This window comes from Hordeum vulgare, chromosome 1H (genome assembly GCF_904849725.1).
Source record: "Hordeum vulgare subsp. vulgare chromosome 1H, MorexV3_pseudomolecules_assembly, whole genome shotgun sequence".
In the NCBI taxonomy this organism is placed as follows: Eukaryota; Viridiplantae; Streptophyta; class Magnoliopsida; order Poales; family Poaceae; genus Hordeum; species Hordeum vulgare.
Genome location: NC_058518.1, coordinates 240350837 through 240371965, shown reverse-complemented (window position 1 = coordinate 240371965; position 21129 = coordinate 240350837).

Sequence of the window (21129 nt, the reverse complement as noted above, 5' to 3'; positions counted from 1 at the left end):
TACGGAATATATGCCTACATTAGATTGACAAACGGGAGCTAGTTACATATCTCTCCGTGTTATAGCTGTTACATGATGAATCACATCCGTCATACTCATCCATCACCGATCCACTGCCTATGAGTCTTTTACTACTAGTCCTTGCTATGTTACTTTGTCTAGGCTTGTCCCTTGCTACAAAAGGGATTGGGCCACTTTGCTGCTACTGCTGTCACTTTGCTACTACTGTTGCTACTGCTGTTACTCTGTTGTTGCTGCTACTGTTGTTCCTTGCTACTTCGTTGTTACTTGTTGCAAGACCTTTTCCGACACCGTTGCCGGGGAAGAATATTTCCCGTCCACGTGCAACCTACTAGCGCCATTGATACAACAATTAGGAATAGTCTGCCGTCAACAAATCGTTTCTGGCACCATTACTATCATACTACTTTGCTATTGATACTTTGCTTGCAGACACTAATCTTTCAGGTGTAGTTGAATCTGACAAACTCAGCTGCTAATACTTGAGAATATTCTTTCGCTTCTTCTTTGGTGAACCAACAAATTTGGGTTGAATACTCTACCCTCAAAAACTGTTGCAATCCCCTACACCTGTGAGTTATCAGCCGCTTCGATGCACCGTGGCACTTGGGCCCAAACCCCGAGAGCGAGAGCGAGGGCCCCTGAAGCGCGACACTCAAGGACTCACGCTTGTGGCGGCTGCTCGCATGACCCACCTCGCGAGGACCCTCGTGAGAAGTCCTATAGAGAGAAAACACCATGTATTCATGGCGCGTACTTGCCCGCTTGCATTTGGGCGTCCCCGCTTGCATATGGGTGTGGTAAGAGAACAAAAACCAAGGGAGCTCCATAAAAAACAGAAAAAATGAGACCTCAGCCAGAAAATCCAAAACTAACTTGTTCGCGAGCCCAGAAAGGAGAGGCGTGACCGTCGCACTCAACGCAAGCCAGCCCAGCGAGGTCCCTCGCAAGTCAAAAACACGGACGAATAAAGGCGGTCGTCGTGCCTAGAACGAGCAAGCCTAAAGAGAAACACGGACCCCGGGGTGTTTCCTTCGTATTCTTCCCTAGCACGGAGCATGAGGACTGCCGCTAAGACGTGGGAGGGGGGCCACCGTAGCCACGACGCGGCTCATCATGAGGTTGTGCACAAGAGACCCCCGGGCGTATACAACCCAGTCATTATTATGTGAGAGTGTCACGGGCTTCTTCCCTAGCACGGAGCATGATGACTTCCATTAAGACGTGGGAGGGTCCCCCTACCGCCGCCATGACGCGGCTCGTCATGGGGTTACATACGAGAGACCCCGGGCTTATACAACCCAGTCGTTATTACGTGAGAGTGTCACGGGTTGGCCTCTGGGTGGCCGGCTCCAAGTTCCCACCTCCTGTCGCGAGACAAGTCGAGCGGGGCCTGGGGACACGTACGGTCCTCTGGGGCCCCCACCATCCCTCCCAAGGCGTGTGACGTCTGGCCTGGGGCTATGGGTGATTCTGATGGGGCCCCCACCCTCCGTCTCCATGTGTGCGGCGTCCAGCGTGAAGACATGGGCATCCTTGGGGGGTCCTTCCCCACGGGATTCTTCTCCAACGCTTTCTGCCGCTTGGCAAGGAAGCGCGTACGCTGCCTCATCGCTCCCTTGACTCTCGCGCGAGGACCGTCATGCTCCACATGAGCTGAAGAGTCCGACCACAAGACGGCAGCTGGGCACTAAAGCTTAGCATTTAAGGCAAACAACACCATTCCAAGTGAAAGTCAATCAAGTTCGTTACATATTCAGGAAACACTCGTTCGTGGCAGTACAAAATACTAGGGACCGTTTTAACATGGTTGGTTTAAAAAAAACCACTTGATGGCCCAATCGTTACGGGCGCGTCCGTCTGCCTGGCGTCACGTATAGTGGGGGTCCACCCGCTGGCCAGCGACAACCGGGTCATGAGGCTGTTGGCCCTTTGAAAGGACGTGGATGTTGCCTAGAGGGGGTGAATAGGGGCTTTAAAATAATTATGGTTTAGGCTTTAACAAATGCGGAATAAAACAAACGTTTAATTAGTGAAGCGCATAACCTAAAATAACTAGGCTCACCTATGTGCACCAACAACATATGCTAAGTAAGATAACAAACTAACTGATAGCAAGATATATAAGAAGAAACAATATGGCTATCACAAAGTAAAGTGCATAAGTAAAGGCTTGGGTAAGAGATAACCGAGGAATGCGGAGACGATGATGAATCCCGAAGTGCACACCCTTGCGGATGCTAATCTCCGTTTGGAGCGGTGTGGAGACACAATGCTCCCCAAGATGTCACTAAGGCCACCGTAATCTCCTCGTGCCTTCGCACAATGCAAGATGCCATGATTCCACTAAGGAACCCTTGAGGGCGGTCACCGGTACCCGTAAAAATTGCTCGGGGTGATCTCCACAACCTAATTGAAGACATCACCGCTTGTCCGGAACTTTACACCACAATGATTGAGCTTCGATGCACCACCAAGCTTCTAGGACGCCAAAGCACCCAAGAAGAACAAGGTCTAAGGTACCAAGCACCCAAGAGTAATAAGCTTCTCAAACTTCACTTTCATGTATAACCGTGGAGAACTCAAACCTATGCACCAAACGCAATGGCAAGGGCACACGGAATGCCCAAGTCCTTCTCTCCCAAATCCCTCCACAACAACTAATGCTATGGAAGAAAATGAGACGAAGAACGAAGAAGAACACAAAGAACTCCAAGATCGAGATACAAGGGGTTCCCCTCACATAGAGGAGAGAGTGATTGGTGGAAATGTGGATCTAGATCTCCTCCCTCTTTTCCCTCAAGAACTAGCAAGAATCATTGGATGGATTGAGAGTTAGCAAGCTCGAAGGAGGTCAACAATGGGGGCAAATATGAGCACAAAAGTTGGGGAGCGATGGGGAAGAAGACCTCCTTTTATAATGGTCCCCAAATCTAACCGTTATGTGCATTGGTCGTGCACAAGTGGTATTACCTTTGGACTGAGCAAATCGGCAAAATGAGCAAATCGGCAAAAATCTTGAGGCGGTAGTGCCACCGGAGTGGTACTACCGCTCCTGCAAGCGGTACTTCCTCTTAGTATTGACAAACACCCTAGTCGAGTAAGAACGAGGGGAGAACTATGGTAGTGCCGCACAAACCGGTACTTCTGCTAAGTACTGCCGCTCAAAAATACACTTGAAACAGAATGCAAAAGATGAAAAACGTAGGCGGAAGTAGCAGCGGTAGTACACAGCGGAAGTAACGCCCAAGCGGTACTACCACGTGTTTAGAGAAAAACAGCTCTCGCACTAAAACTACCATAACTTTCGCGTATGAGCTTCGAATTGAGAAAACTCAAGCTTGTTGAATAGCACACGACAAGTACTATCCAAACAGTGGTTATCTTAAAAACATGCAGTTATGAAAATGCCAATGATGAGATGTGAAACCTCTTATGAATGAAGAACCGACAAAATTCCAACATCAAAAACATCATAGAGGATGCATATGGAATCCATTTTTGATGAACTCGAGCTTGTCATGAAGATGACCATAAGCTCTACAACTCACAAAGAGAACTACCAAACAAGAACCAAGAAACATGATGCAATAAAGCAAATGGTTTGATCTCTTCAACGAACGGTACGATCAAGCTACTCATTTGAGAGCCCCCCTTGACCGTATGGTAATCTATCCTAAAATAGAAAAACCTATCAAGGGCAAACCTATACCTTGCACATAGTCCACTTGAGCTAGAATATGACGATCTTGACTTCCTCAAGATGGACCACATTCCTTTATTGCGTTGGCTTGATGAAGACTAGTTGATTGCTCCCCATACTCACTATGGGTGAGCCACTCTTGAGCACATCTTCACAGGTCCACTGCCACCACAATGGACGGAAAGCTTCAAGCATGATATCTTCGTGATGCTCCACTTGAACTTGCATGCCACATTATTGATGATGATCACCACTTGATGTCATCCTTCATGGGTTTTATGTGATCTTCCTCTTGATGCAAGACCATGGAAATACACCTAACCCCACATAGAACACTCACGGAGACCATGGGTTAGTACACAGAGTGTAATGGGCAATGCTTACCATACCATGGGATCACTTGATCCCTCTCGGTACATCTTGTATGCTTTGTGTGTTGATCAACTTGATTTACTCTTTGACTTAGTCATGATCAACCTTGTGTCTTTATGACCAATCTTTGGATAAAACCTTGAATACCACATTGGTCATCATATAAACTCATTGAAACCAACACATGGACTTCAAGAAGTGCCTATGGACAAATCCTACAAATATAACTCAAGGGAAACATTAGTCCATAGGGATTGTCATCAATTACCAAAACCATATATGGAGAAATATGCTCTAACACCCTTGAAGCTTCTCGATCCCGAGAGATCCCGACACCTCATGAGGCGCACACACCCTCCGTCCCCTGCAGCCTACTGAGCTCCTGAACGACGAACTCCCATGACCTTGGCGCTCGATGCCACTCCCCTGGACCGTTGGGGCGCGCCCTCGTGGGCCCCCAGGCGCCTTCTCGTTGCTCCGGGCATGCCCGGTGGCCCCAGGTTGGAGCCCCCAAGCCCCACATGACGGTGGAGCCTAGCATACCCCCTACACGGGGGTGAAGCGGGTGCCGTCTTGGGGCGTGTAGGCCGCGGCTCCAGCACCTGTGCGACACCCCTCTCGCCCAGGGGTCGTGGGCGCGGCAGCATGGCGGCATCGTCCGGATGGCGCACGTCGTAGGGTGACCCGCACCAAGCATCATTTCAGGGATAGCCACTTCCATCGTCACCGCGGGGTCGGCAGGCATGGTCACCAACGTCTCCTCTATGGTCGACGGGGATGACACGGTCTCGGCACTGAGCGGCGTGCTTGTTGTTGAGGATCCTGACCACTTGGCCATCCTCCGTGTTGTGGGTGTGCATGTTGTGGTGGGCACAGAACTTGCCGCCGGCCTTACGAGGTGCGTCGCCACTGGGGTGAAGGAGGTTCGAGGCTGGTCACCAGGACCGTGAGGAGCAGGAGCACGACATGAGGCGGGGCCTGCTCGTGCCGCTCGGGCTACGGGCTGAGCGAGCCGCCACTCGAGGGCGGCTCACTGGTCGAGCCCCCTGCCTTCGACGGTGGGGGTCGAAGCGGGGCGTAGGGCGCCAAGGCCCTCCTGGCGACGATGACGAGCTCGGCGACATGGTCCGCCCATTCATCGTATTCTCCGTCCCTCGGGCGGTGGTGAAGCAATTCGCTCACCATGAGTAGCGCATCCTTCATGTTCATGTCCCCCCACGTGAACGCAGGTCGAGGCAGAGGTTGGAGGAGACGCAATAGGGTGACCTCCTTGATGCACCGGTGGCCATAGGAAGCCCTGCTGGCCTTGCACGGCGGGGGCGAAGACAGTGGTGGACACAACGTTGGCAGGCCAGTAACAGCTGTCCAGCACTGAGCTCCCGGGGCGCATGCAGTGAGCGTCACCCATGGGGTCGGTGAAGCTGGGGCGAAACTGGAGCGGTTGCACACCCCTACCTAGTGTGCCAAATGTCAGAATCGGGGCTTCGCAGACCCAAGGAAAGGTTCGAACACTCTGGTGCGCTCGCTCTCCAACCCTGTTCAACCTCACGGCCTCACAGCGACTCTCTGGCGGCACGAACTAGGAGACGAGATAGAGCACACGACAGTTTACCCAGGTTCAGACCATCTTGCGGTGTAAAACCCTACTCCTGCTTGTGGTGGGATTTTTTGAGCTTAAAGACAAGTACAAAGGTGGGTTCTTTCCCTAGCCGAGGGATGAAACTGGATCCCCTTCTACGGAGGTCAGGCCTCTTCTATATACTAGCCTTGGTCCTCTTCCCCGAAAACATTGGCGGGAAGGGTTGCCACAACGGCCATTTTCGAAAGGGGACAGGACTGTAGTCCGCCGTGACAAAGGTGGTCTTTGCTTGCAAAAGCTTCTCTTCATGACGCGTTGGTGGGCTCAGGGATGACCTCCGTCCTGCGGAGCCTCGAGCTTTAGTCTCCTTGCACTGAACGGGTAACCTTTGGGAGTCGCTTCGGGAGCACGCCAGCTGTTCGAGCTTACTTAGCACGGAAGGGGAAACCCTCCCCGTACGTGCCAGCTAGCATCGCTCCTGCGCTGCCTGCTTGGCATGCCTCATCCACGTGAAGGAGCTCAGTCATGGGACCCTACCAAGCCGTCCTCAGTGGGGCCGCTCCACAAGGGCCTCAAGGGATACCTGCTACCTCTTGAGCTTGCGTTAGTTTTTCCCTTGAAGAGGAAAGGGTGATGCAGCACAGTAGCAGTAAGTATTTCCCTCAGTTTGAGAACCAAGGTATCAATCCAGTAGGAGTATCAAGACAAGTCACCAATGTACCTGCGCAAAAACAAACAAACTTGCACCCAACGCTATAAAGGGGTTGTCAATCCCTTCACGATTAATTGCAAGGTGAGATCTGAAGGTGGAAAGTGCAACAAAGTAAAAGTGTAGAGCAGAAAATATGATGTGAAGTAGACCCGGGGGCCATAGTGTTCACTAGAGGCTTCTCTCATGATAGCAAGTATTACGGTGGGTGAACGGATTACTATCGAGAAATTGATAGAACCGCGCAAAGTCATGATGATATCTAAGGCAATGATCATACATATAGGCATCACGTTTGAGACAAGTAGACCGATACTTTCTGCATCTACTACTATTACTCCACACATCGACCGCTATCTAGCATGCATCTAGAGTATTAAGTTCATAACAAACGAAGTAACGCCTTAAGCAAGATGACATGATGTAGAGGGATAAATTCATGCAATAGAAATAAACCCCATCTTTTTACCCTTGATGGCAACAACACGATGCGTGCCTCGCTACCCCTTATGTCACTGGGTGAGGACACCGCATGGTATGAACCCAAAACCAAGCACTTCTCCCATTGCAAGAATTATAGATCAAGTTGGCCAAACGAAGCCCACAACTTGAAGAGAATTACAAGGATACAAAATGATGCATATAAGAGATCAGAGGAAACTCAAATAATATTCATAGATAATATGATCATAAATCCACAATTCATCGGATCTCGACAAACACACCGCCAAAGAAGATTACATCGGATAGATCTCCATGAAGATCATGGAGAACTTTGTATTGAAGATCCAAGAGAGAGAATAAGCCATCTAGCTAGTAGCTATGGACCCGAAGGTCTATGGTGAACTACTCACGCATCATCGGAGAGGCAATGGTGTTGATGAAGAAGCCCTCCGTGTCTGAATCCCCCCTCCGGCAGGGCACCAGAACGTGCCCCAGATGGGATCTTGCGGAGACAGAAGCTTGTGGCGGCGGAAAAGTATTTTTGTGGCTCTCTCTGGTGTTTTTAGATTTTTGGAGAATTTATAGGCGGAAGAAGTAGGGCAGAGGAGCCACGGGGAGCCCACAAGCCTGCTAGCCCCCCCCCCCCAGGCCGGGGCTAGTGGGCTTTTGACCTCCTCCGAGGTCCTTTGCCTTGGTTCTCAAGTTTCCTGCGTATCTTCTGTTATGGAAAAAATCATTTCGCAGGTTTTATTCCGTTTGGACTCCATTTAATATTCTCCTCTGAAAAAGGTAAAAACGCGGAAAAAACAGAAACTGGCACTTGGCACTGAGTTAATAGGTTAGTCCCAAAAAAGATATAAAATAGCATATTCATGCATACAAAACATCCAAAGCTGACAAGATAATAGCATGGAACCATAAAAAATTATAGATACGTTGGAGACGTATTAATACCTCGCTGCGGGTGCCCTCCCGAGGCCCTTGGCGACGATCTTCAAGCTATCGCCTAGCGAGGCAAGGGCCCTCGCGAGGGTCCTCCTTGTTGGGCTCGCCGATGGGCCAAATTAGGCTTATCATGCCGCATCGCGCCCGGGCACACAAGCCAACGGGCCAGGGTACCCCTGGTCCGAGGGGCCCGACAATGCAATCGGTTGTAATTTTCCTCGAGTTTTCTTTTGTCATGATTTTTCCATCTAGGGGGTTCTACCCTAGAGCACATCACCCATAAACCAAACAAGGCCTTAGTGAGAATTAGCTAAAGATCCATGCATTGTTCCAAGATGAAACAATATTTAAAATATGATGGCGTGTGACTGATTATCCTCGGTCACGATAGCATTGACCGTGTTGTGATGACATTGCTAACTATTCTAGGTGCATGCGAATTGGTAGATTATGAGCTTTTTAAAAAGAACCTTTACTATTAGGGGAGATATGGTTGAAAAAATATGTACTTCTAATTTTATGCCTGATTAATTAATTAGTTGTATTAATGCCTTGGTTTGAAAGTTGATTTGCTGTAAAAAAATCTATTTAAGCGGACCTAATTAATTACATTTGCATTAGTGGCTTGATTTCAAATTAATTTGATGCTTAATTTTCAAATTGATTTTGCATTAAAGACTACGTGCAAAACAATAACGTGTCAACTCTTCGTACCATAACGAACCAACTTGTGGTTGGATTGTTAGAGGGACATTGCTATTCCCAGCCCACCACGGTTCAAGTCGTGATGCTCGTATTATTCCTGAATTTATTTCATGATTTCCAATTATGCGCATTGAGTCGGAGGTGACGTTTTCATAAATGAGACGTCTATAGCGACTTCATAAATGTCAAAATGATATGCCACTTCAGTCTCTTGGAGGTGCTCATAAGGATAGGGCATGTGTTTTCTAGAAAAAATATAAGGTATACGTGTGCGCTCTTATAAAAATGAGTGTATGTGCGTTTATATGAGTGTTTGTGTTAAGAAAACTCCTCATACCGTAGACTGAGGTGACCTTTCGGCATGAATGATTCAGATGGGAAAAATATCTCCCCCTTCTTAGTTGAAAATGAAGAAAAAAATAAAGTCTAATGTAATTTTAGAAGAACAGGGAGGCTTTTCCACGGTTCCATTACCTTAGAAATGAAAGCACAAAGTCGTTCATACAGCAGCTCACTCATAGAAGCAGTTCGAAACAAAGGGAAACAAACTACCTACACAAGGACAACTGCTACTAAACACGAGCAGGAAATAACACACAATTACTAGCCAAGAGACCTAACAATGAAACTCAGGCGCAAATCAGGTCCTGGGAAGCCTTGCGAGTCTTTTATGGGGGAGCTGCTGCAACCTGAGGTGGCCAGCACACAGTTAGGCGTGAAATTGTGCTGGAGATGGTCATGGCTCCAATCTCTCGCTTCTTGGAAGGTGTGGCAAAGTTGGTGCTGTCGTCGGAGATCTTTAGCTTACTCCAAGAGTCCATCAGGGGGGCTTCATGGGAGACTCCACTCATGAGCCACTTGTGATTATCAGAGGGTGCCGAACGAAGACTGCAAGATGTGTTGAGAAGGCCTCCAACCTCTCCACATACTTGTCTGGGATAATACAACCAAGGTTTTGATAGTTCTTAGGATCAGCCTCAACACCTGTGTGATAGAGATCCAAACGGTGTTATTAAAAATAATAGAGTTCCTATATTTCCACATACGCCAAATCACAACAGAGCTAACAATATTGAGAGGAGAGTTTTTTTATTTGAGACCCAAAACTTAGCAACTAATTCGAAAGCAATCCCAATTTTGACCCCAAATTGCTCTTCCACAAGGGGCCAAATTTGCCTAGCAACCATGCACTCAAAGAATAAATAAGAACTGGATTCAATATCATAACAGAAAACACAGTCTAGGGGTTTGCTAATCTGCTTTTTTCTAAGGTTATCCCTGGTCATAAGCTTATTATTAGCAAAGAGCCACAGAAAAACATGAATTATTGGGGGAATTCTAAGTTTCCACACACAAGCAATGAATATTGTTGCACCCTCTAAAGTTAATCACATGATAAAGGGAGCTAGTAGAATATTTTCCTTTATTTTCTAGTTGTCAAATCAGAGCATCCATGTCATTTGTGTAAATGATACTTTGAGCCACCTCCACTAACTAATACCATTGCTCCATGAGCTTATCACTAAAAATCCTTCTAAAAATAAGTTTCAGCTAATGCCCATCCCAAATCTCTCCAACACTTTTAGTTTGTTCATTGGAAATGGAGTAAATAGGCCAAAATTGCACAAAAAGAGGAGAAGTGCCAAACCAAGTATCTTCCCAGAATTTGACACTAATCCCTAACCCAATTTTCCATTTGTAACCAAATTTCAGAGTTTGAATAATAGATTTGATCCTTTACAAAACCTAGAGGTCTTGGGGGTGAGGTTAGCGGCAAAAATATTTGGTCTCCCAGTCATGTACTTATGATCTATGATCATTTTCCTAGGTTTACCTTCCCCTTCACAGTACCTTTTCACCCAAGACCCCAATAAACGGAAACTGATGTCTTGAATGTTGGGGATGCCCAAACCTCCAAACTCTTTCTTCATGTAAACAAGACTCCAATTAGCTAGGTGAAGCTTCATGTGACCCTCGATATGATTCCAAAGGCAATTGGCCATCTGAGAGTTAATCATCTCTATGTCTCATTTAGGAAATTTCAAGAAGGATAGCAGGTAGATGGGGATACTGGCTAGGCATGCTTGGATTAAGATTAGCCTACATTTATAATCCTTTTCATGATCTTATCTATCAGAGGTTGGATGTCCCCTTCCATAATATTAATGGGGATGAGTTCAATTTTAGAGTAGTTAATTCTCATGCCAGAAACTTGCTCAAAAAAGGTCAGAACTGTCTGAAGATTGGTGGCATGAGAGAGGTCATTATCTAAGAACAGGAGAGTGTCATCTGCATATTGCAGGCAAATGATCCCCCTTGGGCACATCTCACCGCACAACCCACAATCAACTAATGAGTTGCTTCTTTGGCCAACATTTTTGTTAGTACATCTACTACTAAGTTGAAGAGGAGAGGGGAAATAGGATCCCCTTGTATAAGTCCTTTGCCAGAAAGGAAAAAATCACTCTCTACATTATTGAACTTGACTCCCACACAACCATTGTGAGTAATTTGATGTATCCAGGTGATCCATTTATCTCCAAAGCTCTTTTTTAAGGAGATCTAACACGAAGTTAAGGTCAACTTTTTCAAAAGCTTTCTCATAGTCTAGCTTCAGCACAAGCCCTTGTTCCCCCCCCCCCCAAAGTGGACTGAATGCACCACTTCATGGCAGTGACTACACTCTCTAAAATATATCCACCCTTAAGAAATGCAGACTGACTACTAGCTATTAATCTCTGAAGGATCTTAGATAGTCTATTAGTGAGGACCTTGGAGAATATTTAAAGCTACAACTAATTAAGCTAATAGGCCTAAAAAATCATGGAAGTAGCATCAGGTTCTTTAGGGATCAAAGTGAGCATAGCAAATTTTAATCAATGAATGTCCAGGGCATCATTATGGAATTCAATGAAAGTGCCAAAAGCTCAGCTTCCATCAGATCCCAAAATTGTTGATAGAAGAAGAAAGGAATCCTATCTGGCCCTCGGGCACAATGTGGGTATGAGTCAAAGACTGTTTTCTTGACCTCATCCTCAGTAAAACGAGATTCAAGAGGCTCATTCTCAGCTTGGATGACTTTCTCCTCAACAGAGAAGAAATTAGGCCTAATTTTGAAGCCACTAGTATCTTCTTTTTTAAAAAATCCTTATAGAAATCACTAGCCACATTAAGCATGTATTTAATGTGAGACACAGGGCCACTTGGGCCATCTATTGAGTGAATGAGGGTTTTCCTTCTCCTCTGATTAGGCACTGCATGAAAGTAAGTAGTGTTCCTACCCCATCTATAATTTGCCTTATCTCTAGATCTTTGCCTAGCTTTTGTTTCTTCCTCGAGCCAGATTTTTTGGAGCTCAGAATTGATGAATTTCATCCTAGAAAATTCTGCCCCAGAAAGATCAGAGGACTGAGACTTAATTTCTACGAAATCAAACTCTTCAAGGAGGTTTTTCTTATATCTTCTAAGGTTAGCCTCCTAATTAGAGCTCCACCCCTTTGTGATTCTCCTAAGGCATCTAATTTTAATCTGCGAGTTATCTATGGCAAAGGTGGCTTTATTAGGTTCTCACCAGATCTTATGGACCAGATGAGAGAAATCAGCCCTAAGTAGGCACCATTTCTCCATCTTGAAACTACCTTTCCTAGGTTGGACCTCCAGTCCAGAATCCCATAGAAGGGGGTGTGGTCACTCCCACATCTAGGGAGAGATCTATAAGAAGCTAGTGGGAAAAGCTTGTCCATGTGTGTGTTATAGAAAAGTCTGTTAATAGTAGACATGGTGATATCAACTTGGTTGTTAGCCCAAGTGAATTTCCTACTAGAAAGTGTAATTTCTAATAGGCCCCGGATCTCAATCCAAACATTAAAGTTATCACTCCATTTATAGTTGATAACCCCATTGCTCTTCTCTTTAGCATTTCTGAACAAATTAAAGTCCCCTCCTATAAGAGTACGTGTAACAATGTCTACAAACAAAGAATAAAGTTCGGAAATAAAGGCCCCCTCATAGGGAGAGCAATATACAGTAATGACCCGAAATATGTTACCGTTGCATTTTTTTCAACACACAACTGACACAAAATTCTAGGTGGGACCAAGAAATGGCCTCAAAAATATATTCGTCCACCCCCATCAAGATGACTCCAGCAGTGCATTTAGATGGTAGGCGATGCCAATCAAAATATCTAAATCCAACCAATGACCTCAGGTAAGAGGGGGAGAACTCCTCTTTCTTAGTTTCTTGAAATCCTAGTATGGTTGCATGGTGTCTATGATAAGAGGTTTTCTCCCTATAGTTGTGATGCCTCTAACATACCAAAAAAAGCATTTGTTTGATTAGCTCTGTCCTCGGGTGTTTGCCCCATCTATTTTTACACACCACGGACCAAAGACCATCATTAGGACTAGAGGGAGGATCAATAATTCTAGTGCCATTAGCTACTATATTTTCTTGTCCAATATTATTATGACCTTCAGTCATGTCTGGAGCTTTACATTTAGACTTAGCAGAGCGACTAGTACTACTGTCTATCCCTCTGCTACCCAAATTAACCTCCACACCAATGTCATAAGCTACAATAAGGAATGAAGGATTATTAAACAGATCAAAAGAGGTGTGGTTCTTACCCTGTGCTTTCTAAACTTCCAGATTCTAAACCTCCTTGAACTAATGTGCTTTTTCAATGATGGTCCTTTTGTCATCAGCAATTCTTGAACTCATTCTAGCAGCTTGCACAGGGCCCCATTTCTTGCTTTCAGCATCAGTTTCCATGGCAGGAAAGTTAGAGTCATATTGCTCCTTCAGAGCCAATTGTTCTGGTTCAGCATCACTATCTTGATTACTCAGGTCTTCGTGAGTATCAACCTCATCCTCCCCAACAAGCTCCATTTCTCTCAGCAAGTTGAATCCCACTGAGTCCCCCTGTTCAGTATTAAGGAGTAGCTCCAAAGCTTGGATCCTGGGTAATTACTGTGATTCAGGGAGTTATGGTTTAAGCTTGTAAGTGGGTGTAATTCCTCCTTGGGGGTATTGGTGTACTAAATTTTTTGTGCTAGTGTTTGTGGTTCCTGAGCTAGTAAGAGAGCTAGTATCTGAGCCTGTCCTGGAACCTTGCTCGGACCTGCCGTCAATGGAAGCACTCTCTATGGACCTATAATCCATAGATGTTTGGGTGTACAGCGAATGGTTGTTAATTTTTACTGTCTCATCATCAGCTCTGGGAGGTTCCATCTGAATAAATAGTCTATAAATTTTGCATTTGATCCCGAAGAGTCTTTCCTCTGGGATTTTTGTGTGGTCCTTACAGGAGATATTCACTCTAACAGTTTCATAGAAAGACTGAAAGTTGTGCTGCCAGTCCACATCCAGGAACACTCCTAGTGTAGATGTAAACTGGTCCAGCATAGACAACTCACACCACTTAGGGTTCATCTTCTTGATTTTGATCCACACATCCTCGAGATCATCATCTGCCTCTACATTACCTTTCCAGACCTATACACTGATTGTGCCATTTTCTTTTTCAAGCCAAAGCATGGGTACCCAACAACATGAGTCACATCAATCTCTTAAGGAAATTTGACCAAGAAGGTCGAGTCATCAAGGGCATTGATGGTCCATGGCCACTTTATCTTGTAAATCTCAGCAAATCCTTTGACTAACTCTTTCTTTGTCACTTCCTCAAATTCTATGAGAACTATCCCTACATTCTTCAACCCACCATGGTGTTGTGCATTGTCATGCCCAAGATGCGGACCTATCCTTATTTTGGCGCGAGGGCCTCGACAGGGATAGAAATGCATCTCGTCGTTTCACAAGAATGTATATCGTTACAAGTGCGTGTACTGAAAAGATGAGTATAAGGAGTTGGCTTACACTCTCCACAAGCTACATTAGAGTCACATCGGTACAATACATACAATCATCATGAAGAAGAGTAGGGTCTGTCTACGGATGAAAACAAACGATAACAGAACGACGTCCATCCTTGCTATACGAGGTTGTCGGCCTAGAACCCATCCTAGATCAATGAAGAAGAAGAAGAAGAAACTCAAAATAGCACAATCTGCGCGCTCACGTCAAAGTAACTCCTTACCTATACCTGCAACTCGTGTTGTAGTAATTTGTGAGCCACGGGGGACTCAGTAGTCTCATTTCCAAAGGTATCAAGACTAGCAAAGCTTAATGCGTGAGGTATGGTTAAGTGGTGAGGCTGCATCAAGCGACTAAGCATTTATTTGAGGTGGCTAACTTATGAGTACAAGAATAAGAGGGGGATGATCTACGCATAGCAAATGTACTGATGATCAAATGAATGATCCTAAACACCTACTTACATCAGACATAACCCCATCGTGTCCTCGATCAAAGAAGGAGCTCACGAAAGAGACAGTCATGGTTACGTACTAAGTTGGCAAGTTTTAATTAAGTTTACTTCAAGTTTTCTAGAACGGGATATTAAACAAAGTTTCCACGTTGCCACGTAACTGCGGGCATGGCTTTTCGAAAGATTTAACCCTGCAGGGGTGCTCCAACTAGTCCATCACAAACTACCACACGCTGCGACGGAATGATCTCGATCAGGGAACCCGTGATCTCCTCGGGTTCCTATTGGAAAACCTCAAGCTCAAGATAACCCAAAGCATCCTTGGAATCCCTCGCACAAGACGCTCGAGAAAAGGTAAAACAAGTCCAGCAAGGCCGCCCGGCGTGTCGACGTTCCCGATAGGAGCCACGTATCTCGTTCTCAGGACACGACGGATAAGTGACGCGTACAGTGGCCTGATAGAACTCACCCAAGTTGCTCTGGGTTGGCCCCGCACAATGCTCTATTTTGGACCATCACCATCAACACTGGCCCTCCCTGTATTATGTTGAATTACTCCTCGGGTTCATGACGCCCTATGTCTTTTGAGTATTAAAAGAATTATTATGTTGGGAAAATATAGTACCAATGTTGGGCCTTGCCAGACGAGCTTTATCCCAGAACGAGAATCTAGGGGGTCATCATAACAACCCCAAGCATGTTAGGAGCGCTCACTTATGGAACATAACACCGGTAGCCGAAACTGAGGCGGCAAAGGTTGAACAAAACACCAGGCTAGAAAGGTCGAGCCTTCCACCTTTTACCAAGTATATAGGTGCATTAAGTTTCAATAATATGGTGATATAACAAGGAACCCATGTTATCACATGGAAGCAACTGCCCCTGCAACTAGCAACGCTAACAAAAGGCTAAGCAAGCGGTAACATAGCCAAACAGTGGTTTGCTGGGTTGTGGAAAGGTTGGAGGTTTTCATGGCAATGTTGGGAGGCTGACATTTAACACGCGGTAGGCAGTGAGACATAGCGATAGAAACGGAACAACTAGCATGGCAATGATAGTAATGGTATCTAGTGAAATGATCATCTTGCCTGTAATCCTTCTTGGAATAAGAACGACTCCGTGAAGCAGACGAACCGACGTAGTCGAAGGGTCCTCACATTCCGACACGCTTGCGGAACTCTATCGAGACGAAGCAAACCGAAACAACAATCAACACACGATATTCACCATGGCACATGCACGACATGATGCACACCCTAATATGATGCATGATCAGTTCAAATATGCAAGGCAGGGCATGGCATGGCAATTCACACAATCAAACGCTACACATTAAGTGAAGCTCAATATGCAACGAGTTACATATTGACGGAACTCCACATTTAATTATTTAGTTCACTCCTGTTTATTAACACAGCAATATTAAAATATTGTTAACATGGCAAGGGGTGAAGCACAAGTTAAACTACCTATCTAGGCATTTTAAATGAGGCCGGAAATGACATATAGCGTCTCTGAAATGACTCCACACGTTAACTTTGTAATCTGTCCAGATATGTCCTAACCACATTTTATGTTTGTTAAACAGCAAAACAAGGTGGTTCACATGATTCTACTCGTTGTTCTAGTGCATTTACATATATGTCTCATCTCCAACGGAGCTACGGTTAATTAACTACGACCTAAACCGTTTTTAACACGATGACACGCAAACCGATGCAAATAGCACAGCTCACAGCCTTAAACATGCATGAGAGTTGGAAAATAATAATCTACGCTAAATTCTACTTGTTCTACATATATAACTTGTCGCTATCCGACGCACATTTTAAAAATTAAAGGCATTTGAAAATCATGTTTTTGTGAAAAAGAATTAAATCGCACGCTGGAAAAGAAAAAAATACTACGGGCCGAAACTAGTTTCGGGGAGAAATCGGCGCGGGCCGCAGATAGTAAAAACGCGCTCGGGGGCGCTGGTTAGCGGCAGGGGGCTCACCTTGGCGGGCCTCGGCCCGGTCGGTGTAGTGCCTTGAGCCGGTGGATCTCGTGGGTTGGGGCGAGGCTGGGTGGGCATGGCCCACACAACGCGGTCAACGCCGGAGGATCGAGCAACCGCTCGTGCTTGTTCGAGAAATAGACGGCAGCTGCCATGGAGGGTCCTCCGATGGCTTGGGGACGTCGGAGATGACCAGATCCGGTGCTAGCGACCGACGACGGCAAACCACAGACGGCGGAGGGCGCTCGCGGCGGTGCGGCCAGCTGCAGGTGGCGACGCAGGCATGCGGGGTGCAGGTCGGCGGCTGGATTCCTGGTGGTGGTAGCTCGTCGGAGGAGCACGGTGTGGGGGCAGAGTTGGGGCACGCGCGGCTCCGGTGACCGGTCGGAGACGGGGCATGGTAGCGCGGGGTTCCGGTTGGTGCTCGCTGCAGGGAGGAGCTCGACTCCTGGAGGCACGCGAGGCTAAGGGCGGCTGACAGCGCAGGTTTCGGGCCTGGGCAGGCTTGCTCCAGGCCTCGCAGGCCCTCTCGAGGTGGGAGGCGATCTGGGCAGGTGGTGGCGGCTGGTGGCTACGCGGATTTCGAGGGGAAGAGAGAGAGAGGGGCGAGATTAGGCAGGGGAGGGTTGTTTAAATAGGAAAGGGGCTAGGGTTAGAGGGTTGTTGCACCGATTCCAACTGCACGATCGCGATCGGACGGCCACGGTCGTGGGCTTAGGCTAGGTCGCTATGTGGCTGTGTATAGGGAGGCTTTGCACCCGGCAACCAGATTTAAAACACCGAAAACCGTCCGACGATAAACCGACGACAATGCCGCTACGGTCAACCGTTCGGGTATCAAACGGACTCCGATCGCGACGAAATTTGGCACGCGGCCTAACTACACTATATTTCGACAACACGCCAAGTTTCAAACCAATCCAAGAATATTTTGCAGACACTTTTAAAAACAATATTTTCACGATGTCGCGGGTGCGTGCATGTGTGGTTGGGCTCAAAATGGACAACGATGAACACGGAGAAAACCGACAACTCATAACGGATGCAGGTTTTGAAAACTGGCAGCAACCGAGTGCCGATGCAATGCAGCTGATGCACATGATGCGATGATGAATGTCACAGATAATCTAATCGCACGGCGGCCACGGAATAAAAGTGTAATCTTCTAGAGCGTCGGTCTCGGACTGTCACAAGTCTCCTACACTAGCAAGAGATCTCGCCCCAAGATCTAAGAATGAAAGGGGGGAAGAGGAAGAGAAGATCAAGAGGTAAAACTTAGTCGCTTCTTTGACAAACGAGTGAAACCAACGATCCTTGAAGGTTGCCAAGAGATGAAGAATGAAAAGAGAAACAAGCAAGAATTCACACAAATTTCGGCAACACTTCAATAGGAAAGAGGGAAAAAATTCGATAAGATGGGAAGAACTTGACAAGATTCACAACAAACTAACTAAATTGAATAAGCAATGAGAGAACATGATCTTTATAGAACAAGATGATTGACCCAAAAGAGCAACATCACAATGCCTCCAGAACAAGAGAATAGAAACTAGATCATTGGGAAGAAGAGAATGGAGCAGAAAATGAAAACTTCTACCACAATTGAATTAGACAAGCAGCCTTGCAAGAAGAATTGACCGGAGTTGTTGGAAAACCAACAACGGAAAGAAAAAGCTTGTAGCGGAGTCATGAACACCATCCCAAAATAACGAGGTGACAACTAGCCACTAACAGAAACAAGGATTGATTGGATGTAACAAGAAAGTCAAAACTTCTTTCACCAAGAGGATATATTGAGAGCTTGGATCAATGATAATCATCATAATAGCAACAATCCTTAGGAAAAGCTTTAGGTGAAATCTAATCCAAGATAACTCAATGAAGAAACCATGGATTAAAATATCCCATGATGAACGAATCGGTGGGTTTACATATTTAATTCTTGAATCAACTTCTCTTCGAGACTCCTCCACTAACAAGAACGTTATAACACCACCTCAAAGAATAAATAAAAAGAAAAGATAGAGCAGTTGGGAAAAGAATTGATATCATGAGCCACTTTGGAAGAAGAATTGAAATCACTATGAAACAAGAATAAGAATTATGTTATGCCTATCCTTCATCAAGTTAAATTGACGACAAGCAGCGGATTTAGCATACCACTTATTCTTCTTGGAAAGATTGAGGACAGATATGAGCACAAACTTAAAGAAGTCTTGAAGGAGACAGCAGTAAGAATTGGAATGAATGGGGATAACCAGAATGAATGGAGATATATGGAAATGAAGAGATCATGAGCCACCTGAGAGGAAACTTGAACAAGGCATCGGAATAATTGAGAGACAATCGAAGAGACAACAATTGAGAAGAATTTGAGGATGAAAGCTGAAAGCTGAGAACGAAGAAATCTTCTGAAATGATGTCTTGCGGAGGATCGAGAAATGACAACAACTCTGAAATGAACCGGCTAGATATGGAAGGAATACTCATGATTGGAAACAATTGATAAGATAGCACGAAGCTATATGAGAATCTTCAAAGAATGGAAAACGACTTGAGAAAAACACCTCTTCGATCTTCCAAGCTGAAAATGATGAGAAGGGACACCACCAGAATAACCGAGACACTCCGGAATAAGAACAAGGAAAAGTTGAGCCAATGACAAAAATAAATTTGAAGCGATCTTGAAGAAGTAATATGACTGATGTAATTCATACTTACGTCATAATTGAAAAGAATTAGAGATCTCCGGGAAAAGATTAGAAGAGCCAGATAAGATCCTGGAAGAAACCTCTGGTTTATGGGCCCACTAAAAGAAGACACCGTTGAAAAGATTGCTCAGAAAGAGAGAGATTGCACTTGTACAAAGAAAACTTGATGAGGTGAGAACCTCGAATTAATTGAAAGGATTGAAAACAAGAAACTTCTGAGATATCTTCAACACTCCAGATAGAACAGAGAGGGATGAATAACAAGAGAGGCTTGATAAGAATTTCAACACAGAAATCATATAGGAAGAAAAGGATATGATGAACACCGCAAGCTTGAATTGAATCCACCAGAAAAGAGAACAAAATGAAGAAATGATGAACTCAAAACTCCCAAGAATCTTCACCAAGAACCACAGGAAACAACACAGAAGATAAGATAGTGGGAGCAATACTAAAAAGGAAGGCACTAGGATGATAATCTAATCACAAAAGAAAAGGGTAGGAGGGCGGGGAAAAACAAAGACCACGAGAGACAGATGAGATGAACTCCGTAAAGAAATGAGAGATTGACCTTGCAAAATATTGGGGAAGATTGAATTACTTGAAGAGAAACACACCATTTTAAAAGAATTGACACGACGACTCTGGTTGAGAAGAATTGAAAAGACAAATTGATTGAGCAAAAGAATTTGAATTCCCATAAAAATATGAGAACACCTCTTGGAAAGATATGAATTCACCACTTGACATCGAAGCAACTTAAATTACCATATTCCAACAAAAGAAGGATGAGGCGTATGAAACAAGCCAGGACAAATTCATGACATATATTTCATCCAATATTTTCGTGGAAAGGATCGCACGGGCTCGATCCTACAGTAGACATCATGTACAAGGCAGTGCACACGACATATGAAGTGTCCTCGAGTCGTAGGGAACTACAAGGGCTCTTTAAGACACAACGAGAACCGCTGAAAGACGACCGTGAACAAAAGAATCCACTAGATGTTGAACCCCAACCTCACATCATGCATCTGTTGGAAGATTGTCCTATAAGTACTACTTGAATTTCCACCTAAGAACTCCCGAAATTTTTGGTCATGTAATCGGGTCCACGGATACAAGGAGTAAAATCCATCACTCAACTCCTAGCAATAACACTACCCATCCAGTGTATCACATCCGCCAACACATAACCAGAGATCTCGGAAACTCATCTATCTCAGACCCTCGTAATCACAACGATACTAAGTATGGCAGTACCCCCAAACTCTCTACACCAGTACTTGGGATGTTAGGGTTATCTTGCCACTACTAGTATTGATGCAATTTCGAACATCCTCCGTCCTGAGGTACTAAGAAATCTGAATGATAACGATGTGCTCAAGAATCCCCTGGAGCTCAACTCCTCGGAATAAAATCAACACAACAGGAGGCACAAATTCAGAACTCCATCACATCGACATCATATAGATTCCAAAAATATCCGCGTGATCCTAAAAAAATTTGAGTGAGAAGAGGAGTGGAATTAAAATTATTACATCAAGATTCCTCACCAGAGCATAGAAGAGGAGAAAAAAGAATCCTACTCTGTGGTATATAACTAGAGTCAAAAT